At 29.9% G+C, this 22,246-nt stretch overlaps 1 protein-coding gene across 4 annotated transcripts in view; it reads left to right on the forward strand.

The window, feature by feature from the left end:
• emp (epithelial membrane protein) overlaps nucleotides 1-22,246 on the forward strand; it is a 453,476-nt gene that overhangs the window by 210,204 nt on the left and 221,026 nt on the right. The gene's annotated exons all lie outside the window — the stretch shown is intronic.

The raw sequence follows: 22,246 nt of genomic DNA on the forward strand, positions 1-22,246 counted from the left end.
AATTATTATTTCTTATATTCAATAGTACCCAATTGTAAATTTTTATACATAAATGTGAACAAACTTAAAAGTTATAGCGAAAAATAAAATTTTAAATTTTCACTTAAACACCCTGTATCTTTCTTAATATCAACATTTTACTTAAGCAAGTTGACTTAAATCGAAATATTTTGAAGTGAAGAATATACGGTTTCTTTTTGTACAATTACTTAAGGACCACCCTGTATATATATATATATATATATATATATATATATATATATATATATATATATATATATATATATATATATATATATATATATATTTATATATATATATACTTTGGACAAAACATAAAATTAACAAAGCTTAAATTAAAGGCTGACTTAAATTGAAGATGTTTCTTAGCAAAGGCAGCATTCGGAAGATTACAAACAGTATTTAAATCAAACTTACCCAATACTTTAAATGTAAAAACTTTCGATCAGTACGTGTTGTCCGCATTGACATAAATATTGAACTGAATCATAGATTTTAATAACAACCGTAGTCTACAAACTCCAAGTGACTCAGTGGGCCATGAAACGGGGAATGCTCAACATTAATCTCAGCGATCGTAAGTCCAATAAAGACATAAGAAGACGAACAAAAGTTACGGATTTAATCCAGAAGATTGCCATGGTAACATGAAACTGGCAGGACACATAGAAAGACTGAAAGACAACCGTTGTACAAAGCTAAATATTAAATAACGACCAAGAGCAAACAAGAGAAGTAGAGGCAGATCTCAAACCAGATGACTGATGACATCGAGGGAATGGCTGGTCACGAACGGACGCAAAAAACAACAAACAGAAACAAATGGACATACCTAAGGGAGTTTTTCATCCGACGATGAATAAAATAGCTGTTGGTGATGATGATAAACTTCGAGCAACTTTAATATTTTCTAATCAATTTTACTCATGCAAACAGAGCTTTTGGCGTGAAAATAAATATTAATAAAAAGAAGCCTGTTAGTAGGATTAATAATTACCCAAGAATATCTAAAAACATAAATATCTAGAAACAACTTCAAATATACAATAGCTACAAAATGAAAAAATAAATACAAATTTATTTATATAGATATCGAGCTACTAATTTCAACTGTGTGGGACAGCATGCTACCTAAATGTCGAAATACTACAAAGATGTCAAACCCAAGAACTTAGGATTATCGTAAAAGCTGCATGGTACGTAACTAACAGTGCTATTTATTGCCGTGATCTTAAAATAAAATCTGTTAAAGAAGAAATATCCTACTTCTCCCAGAATTTCACAGTTCTGTAAAGGTTAAGAAGGCATCTTCCATGTAATCTGCTTATCAGATTTTCGAACGTTATTATTGTAGGAGTCTATAGTAGTTTCGTAAACTCAACCTTAGATAAGTAAAAGGAAACTATCACTGGACAGTTTTTCTAAATGTTTTGTTATTCTTAATATTAATAATTGTCTATAGTAAAATTTACAGATTTCAAATTAAACGGGATGTTTATTAAAAAAAAAAATTAATGTCTTCATAGGATCATAATACATCATTTTAATAAATACAATAAAATTACCTTTTCAAAATATTTGATCTAACCCTTTCCGTAAAATGGTTTGGAAAAACGATTGAATCGTCCCTCGTAGGAGACAAAAAACCGCAAACAAATGAATTAAAAACAATACTAGCGCTGTAGTACCAGAACATTTTTATTTTTTGTTCAATTTACCGCATCACAGATCTTTTCCTTAATCGAGAGATTTACTTTCGAAATTTACTGGTGACACGAATATCATGGAGGTCAGAAATAAGGTTATTATGCCAGAATATTTAAAATAATACTACTTGGAATGGTTTTATAGTACAAGGGATATAGACTAACTGTAAATATTTATAGAATTGACGGTAACTTAATGGAAATTCATCGAGTATCGAAGGAATCAACAGAATTGTTGGACGTAACGGATGCGATAAAATTAAGTAAAATGCAATATATTTTACGTCGGAGGATTTATATTACGTCACAACGAATGAGGAGCTCATTAATAAAGTGTTTTTAAAGTGTAAACAACAATGACAATTGTTTAAGTAAAAGAACAAATTTAGCAGATAAGAACAAGAACAAGGATAGATTTGACAAATTTATTAATTTAAAATAAGATCGTTAGTTCACTGCATTCCTTCAAATCTATTGAAAAACGAATTTTTTGGGTAACAAAAAAAGACGTGTTATTGGATTGTACCATTTACAACTAAAGGTTGGCTAGGTGTAATATTTACAAATCTGTACTGAATCGACGAAAACTATGTAACGGGATGCATTTGGTGATGACTGTGATGAGTATACAATATAATATACGCGACGATACTCAGAACCAGAAGAGTGGCTCAGAACCAGAAGTGACTATACTACAAATTCACTCTTTTAAGATAATTGAGGGTAAAGTTCATCAGTTATATAAATTTCTAAATAAAGTAACATAACTACATTTTGGGGTTTTTGTATAGGAGAAACTAAAATCATTCAGGTAGAATAAAGCAAAAAAAAATATTTCAAAATTAGCTTTATTTTTAAAGAAAAAAGGAAAAAAAATTATAGGCTTTTTCGCACTAACAAAACTGAAAAATATTTTGAACCGGAAAAAAAAGTATAACTCCGTCTCTTCCTCTTCCTCTTGAATCTGTGCTAGACCTGTATCCATCTCATTGGTACACTTGGGAGTTTTCAAATAGTCGTGGTGGATAGGAGGCACGTACTTTAACAATGATATTAGATCTTTCTTTTTCTCTACTATTATCCCTCTTCCTTCGGGAAATAATAAATCTAACTTCATGTATGGATTTGTTGAAGGACGGCCACGAATCTTTTTCGTGAAGTCTACTTCAGAAAAATAACTATTAGTGTTATAGTTATATTTAAAATATATTTTTCTCGGCTCAGATTGTCGTAACTAAATCCAGGATATTTTTAGCCATTCTACTTTTTCTCCTGTAATTGCTTTCTTTCTATTTACAATGTTGTGCTCCAATTTTTTGGTACTGAAAAAATCTTTTTTTATTTTATGAGTACAACATTTAGTTACACTTTTTCTTTGAGATGTTTATTTCGTTTATCCAGTCGTCTGGCACAAATATACTTTCGTAATATTTTTTTTTTCTTGTCAATGACACCAAAATTTTGATCACAAGTTGAAAAACTGTGTCCAGACACAAAAAATTTTAGATTTATTTCCTTTTACATTGCTTCTTTGCATTTCATTAAGAAGACCTAAAACGACTTTTATATTCCTGTTCTGCCCACCACAACTATCAGAATATAAATTTAGGATGGATGTTGTTTCAGGCAAAAAAAAATATACTTGATTAAACATGACACAATCTCTTGAACACCACTCGAAGCAACACTTTCGTTCCATACAAACATATGCCCAATGTTTTCAACTTTATTATGTACACAAAAATTGAAAACCCACATCTGTCGTTTGTAATAAGCTACAGATGTAGACAGAACTGGCACTGGCAAGGTTCTCTGTAGATCAAAAACTGCAACATGTTTTTTTTCTTTTTCTTTTTTGCTGCTTCAGTTTCTTTCTTCTTTAATTGCTTCACAACTTCTGCTTTTTTGGTGTAGGTTCCTTTCCACTTCAATCTTTGTTTTCTCTTCCCCTTCATTAAATGTTTTGAGCAGAGTTTTAAAATAGTCGCATTTTTGACATGTGTCTTTTTGTGGCCTGTGAAACGATTAATTAAAAGAAGAATTAAAATAATCTCTACATACAAAAAGAGACAATGGCTTCTTTTCTACAATCTCACAAGATTTTTTATATTCATTATACATTAAGGACATGTTTAAATTTGGAGTCAAATATTTTTTACTTGTGCGATGCCTACAATAATGTGATTCATATACTGAAAATTTTTTAATAAACTCCATTACGTACTCTGCATCATCTCTATTTCGCTTATTATGTGGTGCATGTTTACCACTTTTATCCGAAATGGGAGTTCCCGTATATGCGTTTCTGTTTAGAGCATTTGTTATTTTGCCATTGCTAACATCTAAGACGTTTTTAAAAAAATGTTTACATACTTTGTGGTCATTTCCATTCTCATCTTGTAATCTGTAACTCCTCGTCTTCTGTTTTCTTGATGTTTCCTTCTTTGTACGTTTGTTTTCTTTTTGCAGGTTCACCAGTAATTTGACCAAGAAGAAAAGCATCTTTGGATATGCAATCTAGCGAATAAAAATATTGAAATATTTGCTGTTGACGATATTCACTTACTTTATCCGAGCTACTTAGATGGCAAGTTCAACAGCAACTTCCTAGTTTGCATACTTTTGGACGAACAGTCTTACCTTTATCTGAAACATGTTGTTCCCCCTTCATAACTTTTTGCTTTCTTACGAACGTTTTGGACAACTTAGGATTTGACGTTTTCGAGTGTTGGACGGCGTTTCAGATGTCACATGGTCGTTGCCATTATCTGAAATAAAATAAAATAAAAAAATGGTATACAAAAATTAACTTTAATAATTAAATTAAAGTCTATCGTGAATCATCTAATTTCTTCAAAAAATTCATGATAACGTAGAGCCAGAATAGCCTATATATTATAGCCCACAACAATATATTATAATACAGTTTTTTAAAGAAATATTATTAAAAAATCATTTTGTCTTTTCGCGAATAATACAAAGTACATACCTGTTGTCTCACTATCACTTTCACTAGGCTTATACTCCTCTTCTTCCTCATGAACATCGGAAAAAGAATCAACATCACTCAACGGCTCGGCCATCTTAAATGCTGTAGGCACGTCTGACGGTTAACGAAAGTGACATTCGTGTTTTGCAATATTTTTAATAGATGGCAATACGGGTTCTAAAGTTATTTGAAGTATAGGCATGTGTGGCTTTGTTTAGAAAAAAATATAACTTGCAGAGGTGCACTGAACTTAAAAATTACAACTATGTTGGATAGGCACATCTGGCTCTGAGCCACTCAATTTAAGGATGAGGAAATACAAATTTCCTCACTCAGAAAACAAATCTGAGATGTAAAAAAAATTTGAGAACAACAGCTTACATTCACATTCCCTATCGACCATTTCTATAGGTAATAGTAAATAGACTAACTGAATATTAAAGAAAATGCAAAAAAGTGGTAAAAAACGACACTGTCTCATAAGATATATGGTTTGGAAATTTTTACTCCAGATGTTGAAACTTATAAAATAGAATCTTACTTTAAAATTATTATTCTTCTAAAGAACCTGTTTTTTGGACCTCCACAAGTCGTTTTGGAAATCGTGTCATTTTTTGTCTTTCTGTCTCCCTATGAAATAAGTCTTAAAGTACTTCTTGTCCTAGAGCCTAAATACGTTCTTTGTGGTCTAAGAAATTTAAAGTCAAAACTAACCCCAAAATTACAGATAGTTTTATAGTTTTGAGAGACGGACCATGTATATATATATATATATATATATATATATATATATATATATATATATATATATATATATATATAGAAAAGAAATTTAATCTTTGCAGATTAGTTAAATAGTAAACTCTTAAATATTGGGGAAATCGATTCAAAGAATTACCTCCTTTTAAATGTAGTTGCATTGGGTTTTTCGATTAACCTTGGGTAAGCCTTTACGTGTCAAGTTCGAAGCTACCATACATTTCAATCCTTATAAAAAACTTTTTTTGCACATAGTAACAAAAAACACCACTATGTTACTAGCAAAGTTTTTTAATATTCTAACTCTACAATTCTAAGTTACGGTAAGATCAATAATGTTTTAATAGATAATATATGGTAGCTAATTATAATTTATTCTCTTTCAGCCCTGAAGAAGCAAATTAATTCTCTTTGGCGAAAACGTTCGGCGAAACAATTGATACACATTAGAGTATTTCTTGCAGATTTCCCCAATATTTAAGAGTTTACTATATATATATATATATATATATATATATATATATATATATATATATATATATATTAAACCTAGAGCTAATATTAATACTATTATAAAAATTAATATTAAACTCACCAGTCTTCCGGGTTAAACCGCGTTGATTTCCATTGCGCCGAGCTTTTGACATCCTCTCTGATGTCTTCTTCAGGACTTCCGAGGTCTCAGTCTCCCGAGCCCCCAGACACTTCTCCACTACTCACTGAATAGTGACCAGTGCATTAGTGTCTGGGGGCTCGAGGAACTGAGACTTTGAAAGCCCTGAAGAAGACAACAGAGAGGATGTAGAAAGCTCGGCACAATGGAAATCAATGAGGTTCAACCCGGAAGACTGGTGAGTTTAATATTAATTTTTATAATAGTATTAATCTTAGGTCTAGGTTTAATTGTACTAACCGCGGAAATCTTTCCGAATATATATATATATATATATATATATATATATATATATATATATATATATATATATATATATATATATATATATTAAGTAGAGGTAATGGATTTTGACAAGAGCTATGAGTCATGCCGATGCAGTACACAATTTTACCTGTTATTTACAAGGTCATAGCTCTTGTCAAAATCCATTAACTATATCATCTATTATGTGCTTCTCTCATCAGTTTCTAGTTAGGAATTTTAAGCCTTTAGATCGTGCTGTTGGTCGTACTGTCAGGTTTGTCTATTTTCTAATTTATACGAATTCTATGTCTCGAATATTTATGGAAATGTGTTATAATTTCTGCCTTTTACATGTTTACATTTCTGTTTAAACCAACCTCTTTAGTTGTCACATTAAATTAATGTCTCATCTTTCCTTCTATCTTTATTGTCTATACTATGACTATTATGGCTATTATAACTATATCACTGGTGAAACGTTATTTAGCTATTCTCTGTACTATTTGGATATTCTCCGTGTATTTGTATGCGTGTAATCTTATTTGCAATCCTTTTTATATCTACGAAAGGTTGTAAATGTAAACTAGTCGTAAATAACAAAATAATAGAACAAGTGATGGAAACTGAATACTTGGGAATAAAACTGTCAAGCTACAGAAAAGTGGAAGAAGAAGTACAAAAACAAGTGAACATGGCAAACAGATCAGCAGGATGTCTCAACAACACAATCTGGAGAAACAAATACCTCACAACGGAAACGAAAACCAGGATATATAAATCAACAATAAGATCGATAATGACGTACACAGCGGAAACAAGAGCAGATACGGCGAAAACACAAAGACTACTAGAAACAACAGAAATGAAAGTCTTACGAAAAACAACAAACCAAACTCTAAGAGACAGAGTAAGAAGTGAGGAAATACGAGCGAGATGTGGTATAGAGGAAATAAACGCGTGAACCAAAAGAAGAAAAGTGGAATGGAATCAACACATCGAAAGAATGACAGAAAATAGAATAGTACGAATAGCAAGAGACAAATCGCCAAATGGAAGAAGGTCATTGGGACGACCGAGGAAAAAATGATCAGACAACGTCAATTGAGGCTAAAAACCGAAGTAAAACAGGCATTTTGCCTATTTATAAAGTAGGAAGAAGAGAAGAAGAAGAAAGGTTTACGAAAAACGATCTATCATAAGTTCCACTGTTTTCTCTATTAGTATTTTCACGCTTTCCCATCAATGATTGTAGAATCATTATATCTGTATTCTCTAGAAAGCATAGCAAGTAAAGTAAATATCAACGGTTTCCGTGCTTCCGTTGAAAAAGCGAAAGTACGTTCCATAAAAAACGCATATACGTTGAAATTAAATAAAATTTCAAAAAGCAAGAAGTCGGGGGCCGTATAGATGAGATTTATACACCGAAAATTCCTTGGTTTGTGGTGGCCGATCGCAGCTTACATGCAGTAGTACACAATTACCCTGCACCAGGAGTTCTGACTATGCAGCTCATTTCCCATTTTCTAGCGATATTTTATAGGAAGCTGTAGATTCCACACTGAATAATAATTATAATGAATATAACTAGTACTATGTAACTATTGGTTTATATAAATATAATAAACTTACGTTACTTTTTCGTGTCTGGATTGTCAGTGTAGGCTCTGAGAAGAGCCGTTGATTCTCGTTACTTTGTTCGGATCCAGTGGTGTCCAAAACAATCCAGTGTCGGATCCAATATAATAAAAATACTTTAATATGGTCTCTGAGTCCGCTGTAGATCGCATGACACACTTCTGGCAAGAACTTACATATTGTACTCTTAGGCACACGGTACAAATATTGCTGTGATGCATCCAGTGAGTAAATATCTTAATGTTACAATTTAACTTTGGCAGATAAAGCGTCACTCATGGTGATATTTCTTTTTTCAATATATGTTGTTACAAGATGTAAAAGATAATCAAAATGTTCCTTCGTTATACGTAAAAGGTTCCTGAACGACGCAGGGTCCTTCATTGAAAGTTCTCTGATAAGATTCTACGAAGCATCTTATCTTTGCCTCCGACTAATCCGTGATTTTATCCATATACGACCTTTACGTTTATGATTATATTTCCGTTGCAAATTGTCTATGATATAGTTAAGCACCAAATTTGCTACTATTTGACAACTACTACAAACCAGTTCACTTGACATTTTGATTTAACACCGTTAAAAAACGAAGCCTTGTACAGCCACAACACGTTGCACTTAACAAATGAGACTGGTGAGACAAAATGTCATTGCATGTGTAAACCTTTGCTGTCGTGAAAGTTTAACTAGCGTTATTAGTGGCGCCAGCAAATCATTGCATGTGTAAACCCAGTATAATGCACAATCTGTATTAGATAGATATGATGGAATAAAATTTAAGTACTCTGAAAAACAAGTAATTATCAACTTAGAGGAAAAACACAATTAGGCTGTTTTATGAATATTTTAGCTAACTAAACTGCGAGGTACGAGATCTTAGACGGTAAAAACTTTTTGACAACCTTCAAGTAACTCCAGAAATATATGGTGCTCCTCCACTAAACCTGTACAAATAATGGGTATACTGGGTATACTAGGACTGGTGTATAAGAGATGAATTTTGAAAAAAAAAAACTATTTTTAAAAACACTAACCACGTGCAGCAAACTGCGCGCGTACCTAGCATTCAAAATCGCCGATCACTTCAAGCGTTGTTTCTGAGAGAACCGTTCATTCTACACAAAAAGTGCTAAAATACTTTTTTATTCAAAATTATCTTGGCTACATTTCCGTTCAAAACATTTTTTTTCTACGGCCTACAGATTCTTGGTAAATCGATTTTTTCCGTTTTCCCCCTACGAGGTTGGTTTTAGGAGAAAGCCCGGAGGTAAAAGTAATAAATAAAAATTTTGCATTGGTAGCCTCAAATTGACAGTTTCGGCAAAACTCAGCTTGTTCGTGTAATTATTAGAGGTTTAGTGGCAGTTTCGTCTCTGACGACTGGAGTATATGCATCATATTGAATAAGTTATTCCAGTAAAAATACCAGGAACTATAATTACTATATATACCAGAGTACAAATTTTGCAATCTTTAATGACATAAATCTATTAAAAAAGTATATAAATTAGTAAAATAAGAAACTGTTTATGTAACCGCCAGCTATTCATAGATATTCGTACTATTTGTAACTTTGACAAGATTAACTTAAAAAATAAAATAAAAATAAGGTGCGAAGGTCTATTTGGTCATTTAGGAATAGGTCCATGTTTTAAAGTTAACTAATATCACAAGTTTCAAGCAATGTTAAGTTAGTTAGTGCCCCTTTGTTAAAACGTATAAAATTTAAGGTAGCATCTAACGAGTGTTTTCTTTCTTTTTCTGTTCTAGTATATACTTTTAAAAGGTTTTCGCTGTTGGTCCAATGTAAGCATTTCAACAATCTCAGATATATTTTTATGCATCCCTCGCTGTAAACATGTTAGTTATATATTTGATATTTTTTATGTGTCTAATAATAAAAAAGGTTTAAAATTATGGTTTACTAAAAGATAATCCTGTGGAAGCAAAGACTTTGTTAAAATTGATATATACGATGAATCAGGCCATTTCGGTAGATATGCCGCCAAGGGGGAATACGGCTCATTATTTTTTAAATAAAATATAGATATAGGTTTATTTTTATTCAAATGTCCTATCTTACAATAAACTGTTGCTTTAAAACCCTTATTGTTATGTTATATATATATATATATATATATATATATATATATATATATATATATATATATATTAACAATAATGTTAATGGTAAAATAAAGAATTAAATACTAAAACCTCAAGTTCACCAATTTTAATCTTGTTGGACCGATTCGACTCTGAACATACCTAGTAGCTAATACGTGTTTTAAATCGAGCTCTCATAATTAATTTAAAAACTAGTGAAATACTAAAAATATTTTCGTTAATTAGTGACCCAGCAGTGAAATAACAAAAATAAACACAACAGAGATAGTAAGTTACTTTAAACATAACAGTTTTTACTATTATCAAATATTATTTTGGATAACCTACAAAATTTAGGACAGGTATTTATACCAAACCTGTTCCACTGCAGACTAAGAAGGTTGTTTGCCAGGACCGTACTCCAGTTACAAATGATAATTAAAAATGGATAGTTCTATTCAATCTGTAATTCCTACAACTAACAATACACCAAACAGCTCCTCATCATATCAATTTAATGGATCACCTACATATTCTTCCGTAACCAATCAAACACAACAATCCAATATATTTCCATCAAGAAAACAAGCAATTATTTTTGATTCAATTGAAAATACCAAACTAGATGATTACTTGTCCGCTTTGAGTCATCTGATACAACCAACCCAGATATCCTTCTGTTCAAAATTATCAAATAATAGAGTATGTATTTATTTAGCAAACGAAAAACTAGCTGAGGATTTCATAAACAGAAATGAAAAAATTCAAATAAACCATCAACTCCTACAAGCTCGTAGACTAATTAGCCCCAGTCAGCGATTAGTATTGTCCAATGTCTGTCCCTCAATCCCACACTCAGTCCTAATATCCGCATTAAAATCACATGGATTAAATCTTCTGTCACCTATAACATTCCTAAGAATAGGCACATCAACACCACAATTCCAACATATTTTGAGTTTCAGACGCCAAACATACATATCTCCACTAAATAACCAGCTCTTACCTGATTCTTTTCTTATCACATATGAGGAAACGACATACAGAATTTTCCTTTCATTAGATAACCAAGCTTGTCAAACATGTAAACAAACCAACCACTTAACAAAAAATTGTCCAATGTCTACTGCGATTACAACAGATAATTCAACATCAAATAATCCAGTTCCAAATATAAACCCAATTGAAAATACAACTAATCTATCAACTCAAAAAACCCAGACAAACACTAAACAACAACAATCAAAAGAAGAAAGCACACAACAAGAAACCCAACCACAAAATAGCCAACAAGAAAAACCACACATGCAGCTAACCAAAGAAGATTCAGAAACAACAAACTACCCAAAAATAGATATAGAAAATAAGGCAACGCATATAAACACAGGGAAAGCACAAAACAAACGCACAATCTCCCAAGTCTCTCCACCAGCTACTACATCTACAGAGGAACCTACTTTTATTACACCAAAAAATAAAGAGAAGAAAGTAAAATCAGATCAAAATGTCAAACCACAAAAAACACTAGAAGAAATGCTAAGATACTGTAAACCTTTATTTGAGAACCCAAATTCCAACTACCCTATAACTTACAAACAGTTATTAGACTTTTTTGAAAACTGTGAGAACTCACCAGACCCGTTAAGTGTCACCAAAATGTATACAGAAGAAACAGCAGAGGTCACAGATCTATTAACTAATATATACCCTTACCTAAAGGACCGAAAAGTTAAAGTCAAATGCACTCGAATAAAAAATAAAATATTAAAGCAAATCAACTTAGACCTTCAAACAGACTTAGAAAGCGACGCATCAATAGAAAATTAATAACACATCATTTTCAACTCTCTAATTCAATGGAACATAAATGGGTATTACACCCATTTAGAAATGTTAAAATTACTAATTTCAAAACATAAACCTAGTCTGATATGTTTACAAGAAACCCACTTCAAAAACAACAAAGCTCATGACTTGAAGAATTTCAATTGTTTTTTTAGAAATCGAGAAAATTCGAAAATTGCAAGCGGAGGGGTAGCAATCTACATAAAAGATAGCTTTGACGCTAAACTGATAAAACTCACAACAACTATTGAAGCAATTGGAATTAGAGTCACAGACACAATTTCTTTTTCAATTTGCAATATTTACATTCCCCCCAATAAAGAACTCGATTCAAAAGAAATTTCAAACTTATTAAATCAACTACCTGCTCCAAGGATAATAATTGGAGATTTCAATGCACATAATCCGTTATAGGGTTCAGCAAAACTAACATCTCTAGGTCGAAAAATAGAAAAAATAATAGAAGAAGTCAACCTAAATATTCTTAACGACGGACAACATACGCGCTTTGACACAAGAACAGGTGAAGGCTCTTGTATAGATCTATGTATTTGCGAACCATCAATTACACATACTCTTACGTGGGATGTGTTACCAGATCTATATGATAGTGATCACTACCCTATCATAATAAGCAATGAACTACAATCAACTACCCCGCAACAACTAAAATGGAATTTAAAAGGCGCAAATTGGACAGAATTTCAAAATTACGTTGAAAACAACCTGCAAAACCTAAATGACAATGTAGATATAGACAAAACAATATACTCTCTGACAAACGTAATCACAGAATCAGCAAAAAAGTACGTTGGAATAATTAAGTACGATCACAAACATCAGTCGGTACCTTGGTGGAATCATGACTGCAAAGAAGCATTAAAACAATCGAAACAAGCTTTTAATAAATTCAAACGACAAAAAACTCAAGAAAATTCTATAGAATTCAAAAAATTAAGGGCAGTCGCTAGGTATACCATTAAAAAAGCCAAACGTGACTCTTGGAGAGAATATGTCACCACAATACATAGTTCAACTCCTATAACAGCTATATGGAAAAAAGTCAACAAAATGTCTTGTTCCAAACCCCATAAATCAATAAACTTTTTAACTCAAAATAACACTATTTATAAAAGCCCAGAAGAAATATCCAATATACTAGCATCTACTTATGAATATAACTCAAGTAACTTAAATTATACTTCCAATTTCTTAAAAATCAAAATAAAAGAAGAAAAAAATCCTATAGAATATTACGATCAAAACAATAACGATCTCAATATACAAATAACAAAGGAAGAATTAGAAAATGTATTTCAGAATTGTAAGAACACTTGTCCTGGACCCGACAATATACCGTTTATATTTCTTAAAAATTTAGGCTCTCAATCTAAAGAACACCTACTCAAAATCTACAATATAATCTTATCCAGAAACGTATTTCCTAAATCATGGAAAAATTCAATCATAATACCTATTCAAAAACCAACTAAACCAAAATCAGATCCACAAACATATCGACCGATATCCCTCACATGTAGCATAGGTAAAATATTAGAAAAGATAATAAACAATAGGCTTATGTGGTATTTAGAAGCAAACAAATTAATTATTCCAGAACAATGTGGTTTCCGAAAACATCGCTCAACTTTAGACAATCTCGTTGACTTACAATCAGAAATCCACGAAGCATTTGCAATAAAACAGCATTGTGTTGGAATATTTTTTGATATAAGCAAAGCATATGATACAGTTTGGAAATATTCAATCATTAAAACACTCAGCAGCTGGTTAATAAGGGGTAACATATTAAAATACATTTCAAATTTTCTTGAAAACAGACAATTTCAAGTTCGAGTTGACGGAACATATTCTCAAACAAAAATTCAACAAAATGGTATACCACAAGGATCAAATTTAAGCACAACTTTATTCTTAGTAGCAATAAATTCGATATTAACACAAATTGAAAACCCCGTCAAAGCTAGATTATACGCTGACGACCTAGTTATTTTCTGTAGAGGAAAAAACATAGCAACGATTCACAATCACATTCAAAAAGCGTTAACACACATTGAGAAATGGTCAGCTACAAGTGGACTTCAGTTTAACACTACAAAAACGAAAGCAATATGTTTCTCAAAGAGAAATCAAATCCAAACAAAAGAATTATATCTACACGAACAAAAACTAGATTATGTAGAAGAAATCCGATTTTTGGGTATGACGTTTGATAAAAAATTAACTTGGAAGACACATATTCAACAGCTGAAAAAATCCTGTCTACCTGGTATAAATTTACTACGATCCCTTGCCTTTAAAAACTGGGGTGCCGATTATTCAAGTTTAATACTTATTTACAAATCCATAATTCGATCAAAACTTGACTATGGAGCCATCGTCTACAACTCCTCCAAAAAAACACATTTGAAGTCACTAGATATTATCCAAAATAGATGTCTACGTATTTCTTTAGGTGCTCACTACACAAGTCCCATTCAAAGTCTTTATTGGGAAAGTGGAGAACTTCCTCTTTCTTTCAGAAGACAATATCTAAGCCTAACATATGCAGCGGCAGTGTCATCAAACCGAAATAATCCAGTACTGCATAACGTTTTTGCTGATCGATTTACAAATAAATTCCAACAAACACATCAAATTGATCATCCTTTTTACTTTCGTATAAAATCATACTTATCCAAATTAAATTTTCAATTTTCAAAAACCTATGATACCTCTTCAATCCACAACCCAGCACCATGGACAATATCTATTCCTGATATCGACATCAGTCTAACAAGCCTAAGAAAATCAGAGATATCATCAACCGTCATTAAACAAAAGTTTTATACACTATTAAACAGATATGGCAATACCTACAACGTATACACCGATGCGTCAAAAAATGAAGACAGAGTTGGAGCAGCAATTTTTTCGGAAGACTCCTCAGTTAGTTTCAAATTGCCATCAATTACAACCATCTTTTCGGCTGAATTATTTGCAATCCTAAAAGCACTATTGTTAATACAAAACAAAAACAAAGAAAGATATATAATAATCACAGATTCTTTAAGTTCATTATCCTCACTGACTCAATTGTACTGTGACAACCCCCTTCTACTTCTAATTAAAAAAGAACTTAAAAACATTGCAAATAAGAACATCCAAGTTCACTTTTTATGGGTGCCTTCTCATATAGGAATTGAAGGTAACGAAGTTGTAGATAAACTAGCTAAGAACGCACCAACTAACCCGATGTCCGAAGAAAGTAATATATTGGTACAAAACGATTTAAAACCATACCTTAAACAAAAAATAATTCAAAAATGGCAAGAATCTTGGTACAACACTCCATCAAGGCTATACGAAGTCAACAAACATTCACATCTTTGGAAACCAAAAATAAAAGACAGGAGAGAGCAAGTGATACTTACCCGTCTCCGTATCGGCCATACACGACTTACTCATGACTATTTATTCCAGCGCAAAAATAAACCAGTGTGTGAAGTGTGCAACAGTGCTCTAACGGTTAAACATTTTTTAATACAGTGTCCCAAATATAATAGTGAACGACTAAAATATAACATACCCAACTCCCTAAGAGATGCCCTAGAAGAAAATACAGACACCCGAAAAATATTTTCCTATCTTAAAGACTGCCAACTCCTTCAAAAGATCTAAAATGAACATTGTAACATACAAAGATATTATTATTATTATTATTGTAAACTAATGTATATTTTACTTATTGTATCTATATTGTATTAATCTAAATACGCTAATGACCCTGCGTGGTTGATGCGTTAATATAATAAAAAAAAAAAAAAAATCTTGTTGGACCAAATAAATTTCTATGTAACAGCGGTCAAATAAATTAAATCAACTTTTTAACCTAACAAATCCTTTCTACCGCCAGCTCTCTTTCTAATATGCTACTCCATTAAGAAACTATAAACAAATTAAAGATGAAACGAACTTAAGTGTACAGGTTTCTAATAATATCTTCTTAACGACTGTTGATTGTTGTTTAATGTTGTACTCCTGCATCGCAAAGAAAGTTGATCTATTTATTCCATTATAAAAAATGTTTATATGAATAATCATTGGGTACTACGTAAAAAAAATTACTGATGACTTGGATGGCTCTTCTGTTAAAGCAAGTATAAGCATTTTAAAATTTGATTCATATTTGAAGAATTATAATCTCCAAATAATAATTATTCGAATACGTTTAAAGTATGGTTTAGTATGCAAATCAAAGAATTTAAAAAAATCTACTGCATAGTGATCCTTACGTGACCTGTCATTAATTTTCATTAAATAATTATAGTCTCATTGTACTATCATTATTAATTGAATATTGTTAGATATGATTATCATAATTTATTATACTGCAAGGCATGGATAGATGGATAGTTAACAAACAATGGCTAAACGATATTTTATTGTGTTTTTATCAAACTTGACTCATTTATTTGTCAAACTTGATTCATATATATATATATATATATATATATATATATATATATATATATATATATATATATATATATATATATATATATATATAAATTGTTATGATGTGTTTTTTGTTTGAATGATGAGCAATGAGTATTTTTAATAATATAATATATAGGGTTTTTATCGCGGTTCTCAAAGAATTAGCTTGTAAGTACTTTTTTTAAATTATCTTTATTATAACTATTATGAAACACACATATATATCTAACCTAGTCAATGTAAATTTAAAATAAACTATCTTTAAACTGATATTCTTATAAAACTAATTAAATTCTATAGACAATCTAAAATTTAAACAAACTATCTTCAAAATTGAAATTGTTATGACACTAACTAAATTATATTAACAAAATTTTGTACCTTTCTTTCACTGAATGCCTAAATGAACTATTTTCCACTAAGTATATAGATTCTAATCACCACTGAATGTCTTCGTACTTCAGTTATCCTTGTTTTTTGTGAAATTACTTTTTTCAATTATCAGCTTCTACCAATTTATGATATATTTTTCTTCACCAGCATCTATACACCACCAACCAAACCAGCAAACAGCATTTATATTTATTCTTCTTTTCAATATACCAATATCCAATTATTATAAGTTGATTTATACTAATCTCCAACCATAATATAATTTAATTTCTTCCAATATACCTTTTTTTATCTTCAATAATTATTTGTGTATAATTATAAATGTGCATTAAATTATATGCATAATTTTTAATCTTCATTTAACTCACTATATTAAACTATTGGACTATTTGTACTTGATTCACTGACTCTAACTAACTTTCATAATAAACTGCTTGACTTCTGACTAAAAAACTTAAAAACTGCCATCTTGAATCCAAATCACGGGTATTTATATCTTTTTGACATTCTAGAACCATCTCGTAAGAGATCATGTTCCAATTTGTTCTATTTCATACTTGTATGAATTTTCTGGAACAAACCATTTCGCAAACATGGCCATCTCCGGAGATCCAGAGAATTCCATTCTTTTCTATTAATAATTTTGTTTACATTTAGGCTTTTCAGATCAGAATATATAATTAAATTAGTAACTAACACTCTAATTTAATAAAATTCACATTTCAAACAATATATTATATAACCCACTTTATATTCGTAAATATTCTTAAACGTCACTTCAGAGTATAAATATCTGTCAATCTCCGAGAGTATTTTTGGTTGCCTAAGCACATGGCTCACTTATATATATTTACAATATTAAAATACAACTTTTTACAATTATTATATGCTAATTTATTAAAATGCCCTCACATAAATATATTTTTATAAATTTCTCTAGTATATAACTTATTTAAAATAATCAAATACTTTTTTATATCTAATATTATGTAGTATATAACTTATAAATTATTTTCTATAAACCCCCTATTGTCACAATACCCCAAAAATAATATTTAAAATAAATAATTTACTTATTATTTTTTTAAATATTAATTTTCTCATACCTTATTAAATTTAATAAATCAAAATTTTTTTTTTTTTTTTATTATTTAAAATGTGTTAAATACATCCCTGTTCGCTGTCTATGTCAAAGCAGAGAACAACGGATCACAGATCGGCTATTCTATGGCCAAACTGTCATGTCAAATGAAGCAATGGATGCGATATCAGAGAATAAAATATAACCTTAATTAAAAATATAATGGATATTTTGTTCTGTTTATTTATAGACAAAATCTAGGAAGTATTTCCATTCAAAATAACTTTCATCAATATAAATTGGTAAGTTTTTTCACTTTATTATATTAGAAAGACATTTATTTATAGAATCAATTTTATATCTAACCCCAAATTATGATTTTTAGGGTACAAAATAATTTCCATATGTATCAGACAATAAATATGATGTCAAATTGATTCAAAATAATGAAATCTACCATTTATTTAACAAATCAAGTCTATTGAATAAAATGGATATATCAGTAAGCTGTTAGTGTTAAGTTTATAACCTAGATATATCATTACTTTTTGAAAATTTGTACATTTTTCTTGATTTATTTTTAGTCCAACTTTGTCTAATCTATTTATTATAATTTTTAGGTGTTTCTCATGATCTTCAGCCGTTTTAGAAAAAATTAATATATCATCAATGTAGTGAATTACAAAATGTTCATATTGATCCAAAATATCATGAAGACATCTACATAGAGCACTGCAAGATGATTGAAGTCCAAATGGTACTACTTTGAATTGATATACTACTCCATCTATCTGAAATCCTGTATACTGTCTACTTTTTCTTTCTAGAGGTATTAACCAGAAACTATGCTGTAAATCGATTTTAGTGAAAAATGACATTCCTGTAATTCTTCCTAATATTCCATCTATACTCATTGGTGCTTCAAATTGCTTTTCAGTAATCTTGTTAATATTCCTTGCATCCAAACATAACCTGATTTCACCTGATCTTTTTCGTACTACTACTATGGGGTTAATAAAACGTGTGTCTGCCTTCTCAATGATCCCATCTTCTAACATATTATTAATTGTTTTGTTTACTACTTCTCTGTATTTATATGGTATTGGGTATGATTTTGTTTTAAAATCTTTTTCTTCTTTAACTTTTATACTATGGATATAATTTTGTGCAATTCTATTTTCTTCATTGACAAGTCCCTTGTGTTGCTGCAATATGGAAATGACTATTGATTTATATTCTTCAGGGCAATTTAAAACTTTTATCACATCTTCTTCTTTACAAATAAAATTATTCTTCATTATGTACTCATTATTCCTTGCTTCCAATTTTACGCACTCCGCCTCGTAGGCATCCATCTGCTTAAAATTTCCATTCCTTAAATATTCACTACAATAATTATTCTTTACATTCTTTTGGGACATTTCCCTATCATCAAAATACATTTCTTCTTCATAAACATCATTATTTTCTTTTAATAATATCCTATCAACTCTTATTCCTTCTTCTACCTCATCTTTCTGCATAAATTTAATTATTTGCCCTTCCAAAGTTACCATTTTTTTTTAAAATCTATCTTTACTTTCTTCTTTTCCAATTCATCATTTCCCATTAATATATCAACACATAAATCCTTGACAATAAATCCTTGCATATTAATTTCTTTATTAAGAATATTAATTTTAAAATTGGCTAGTTTATCAATTTCACCCAACTTCTTATTATTTGCACCAATAATTTTAATTTTTGGAATCTTTATTATATCTGATAGTTTTAATGTATTAAAAATAAAATTCTCCGAGACTAAAGTACTTTCTGAACCAGTATCTATCATAATCTTAATCATTTTATTTTTGGCCAAAGCATTTATATAAATTAAATTAATAGATTCAATAATTTTATCTTCATCTAAAGAAATAAATTCAGAAGGTTTTTCATAATAGCAATGGCCCAACTTGTAATTCAGAAAGTTTACTGCACAAAATTTTGATTATTAGAATTGTCAGATTGTATCTGACCACTTGGATCTGATGTACTATGTCTTTCCCTACTATGACTTCTACTCACATTTTCTTGCCTTGTACGATTTCGTTCCCTGTCTTCGCAGCTCCTATTCCTTCGAACACAATTTACCTGTCTGTTATAGTTAGGTCGCTCTGTATTTCTTCTATTGTTAAAATCTTGTCTATTCTTATTAGTACTGTTATTAAAATGTTGTCTATTATAATTAGTATTATTAAAATTTTGTCTATTATAACTAGTATTATTATTAAAGTTCTGTCTATTTGGATTACTGTTATTATTATTAAAATTTTTTAAACTATCACCATATCTATTATATGATTGTCTATATTGTTGATTATCATTATTATATTGAAAGTTATTATTGTTTTTTCTGTTGTTATTATTACTTGTCATATTGCCTCTTTGTATTCTTTGAATAAAATTAATAAAACTATCTATTGTTTGAATATTTTGTACAGTTACGGTTTGCACAACATCAGCATCAAAATGTCTAGATACATTTAAGACTGTTTCATCCTCTCTAAGTGGTGGTTCTAAATATTTTGCAACTGTTATCAATTTCAATGCATAATCTACCATATTTGATTTTAAATTTTGATTATACTTTCCAAAATATAGAATTTCTCTAAACTTGGCTTGCTCTAGTTCACCCCAATAATAATTTAAAAATTTATTTTCAAATGTTTGAAAATTATCTAAATCATTCTCAATACTAGCAAACCAAGTTGCTGCATTGTCATTTAATGTCATTCTAATATAATCTTTAATATCATTAATATTATTCACAAATCTTAATTTATGTTTTAAACTATTTATGTATACTCTAGGATGCAAATTTTTTATATTACCAGAGAATTTAATCCCAGTCTCATTTGTTAAATTTAAGTAAGGTCTCCCTATGTCTCTCATTTGTGAAATATCATCTATTCTCTGTTCCACATTTCTTATTTGATGATTATTTATTTGGATATTTTGTTGTATATCATCTAATTTTTCTTCTGTGTTTCTCCTGTCTTCGTTAATTTTTACTTCTAAGTTACATTTCTGTAACTCTATTTTCTGTTCTATATCTATCTTATTATCTTGAATAATCCTCTTTACTTCTGTCCTCTCATTGTCTATCCTTTTCTTGTAGTCATTCCGTATACTTTTTATTTCATTTGCAACTTTTTTTTCTGCAGCTTCAAGTTTTTTATCCATTTGTTTTTCCATTTGTTTTATAATTTTATTATTATTATCTTCTATTTTCTTTTCTAATTTTCTATAATTCTCTTCCAATTTCTGTTCCATTTTTTTCATGTCTTCTTTGACTTCTTTTGAATTCTCTTCCAATTTTTTTATGTCTTCTTTGATTTCTTTTGAATTCTCTTCTATTGTCTTGTTCATCTGCATCATTAATGACATCAAAGCTGCCATATTGACATTTTCCTCTCTTTCTGGATTCATTTCTGCAGTATCTTGTGGAACTTGAACTAAACTCTCCTCTTGTATAGGTTGTGTTTCTACTTCCACATCTTCTTCATTCTTTTTGCTTCTTGTACTTTTCTTTCCTTGAGACATTTTGAGACTTTACTTGTTCAAATATAATTAAAAATAAATTCTATAATTTTTCCTTTCTACTGATAATTAATTTAATTATATGAGAGCACTTATCTTCTCAAACTAATTCTTTTAAATAGAGAGCCACCGCGTTGGGTGCCAAATTGTTATGATGTGTTTTTTGTTTGAATTATGAGCAATGAGTATTTTTAATATTATAATATATAGGTTTTTTATCGCGGTTCTCAAAGAATTAGCTTGTAAGTACTTTTTTAAATTATCTTTATTATAACTATTATGAAACACACATATATATATCTAACCTAATCAATGTAAATTTAAAATAAACTATCTTTAAACTGATATTCTTATAAAACTAATTAAATTCTATAGACAATCTAAAATTTAAACAAACTATCTTCAAAATTGAAATTGTTATGACATTAACTAAATTATATTAACAAAATTTTGTACCTTTCTTTCACTGAATGCCTAAATGAACTGTTTTCCACTATATATATTCTAATCACCACTGAAAGTCTTCGTACTTCGGTTATCCTTGTTTTTGTGAAATTACTTTTTTCAATTATCAGCTTCTACCAATTTAAGATATAGTTTTCTTCACCAGCATTTCTACACCACCAACCAAACCAGCAAACAGCAATTATATTTATTCTTCTTTTCAATATACCAATATCCAATTATTATAAGTTGATTTATACTAATCT

This window comes from Diabrotica undecimpunctata, chromosome 3, assembly GCF_040954645.1.
Source record: "Diabrotica undecimpunctata isolate CICGRU chromosome 3, icDiaUnde3, whole genome shotgun sequence".
Taxonomy (NCBI): domain Eukaryota; kingdom Metazoa; phylum Arthropoda; class Insecta; order Coleoptera; family Chrysomelidae; genus Diabrotica; species Diabrotica undecimpunctata.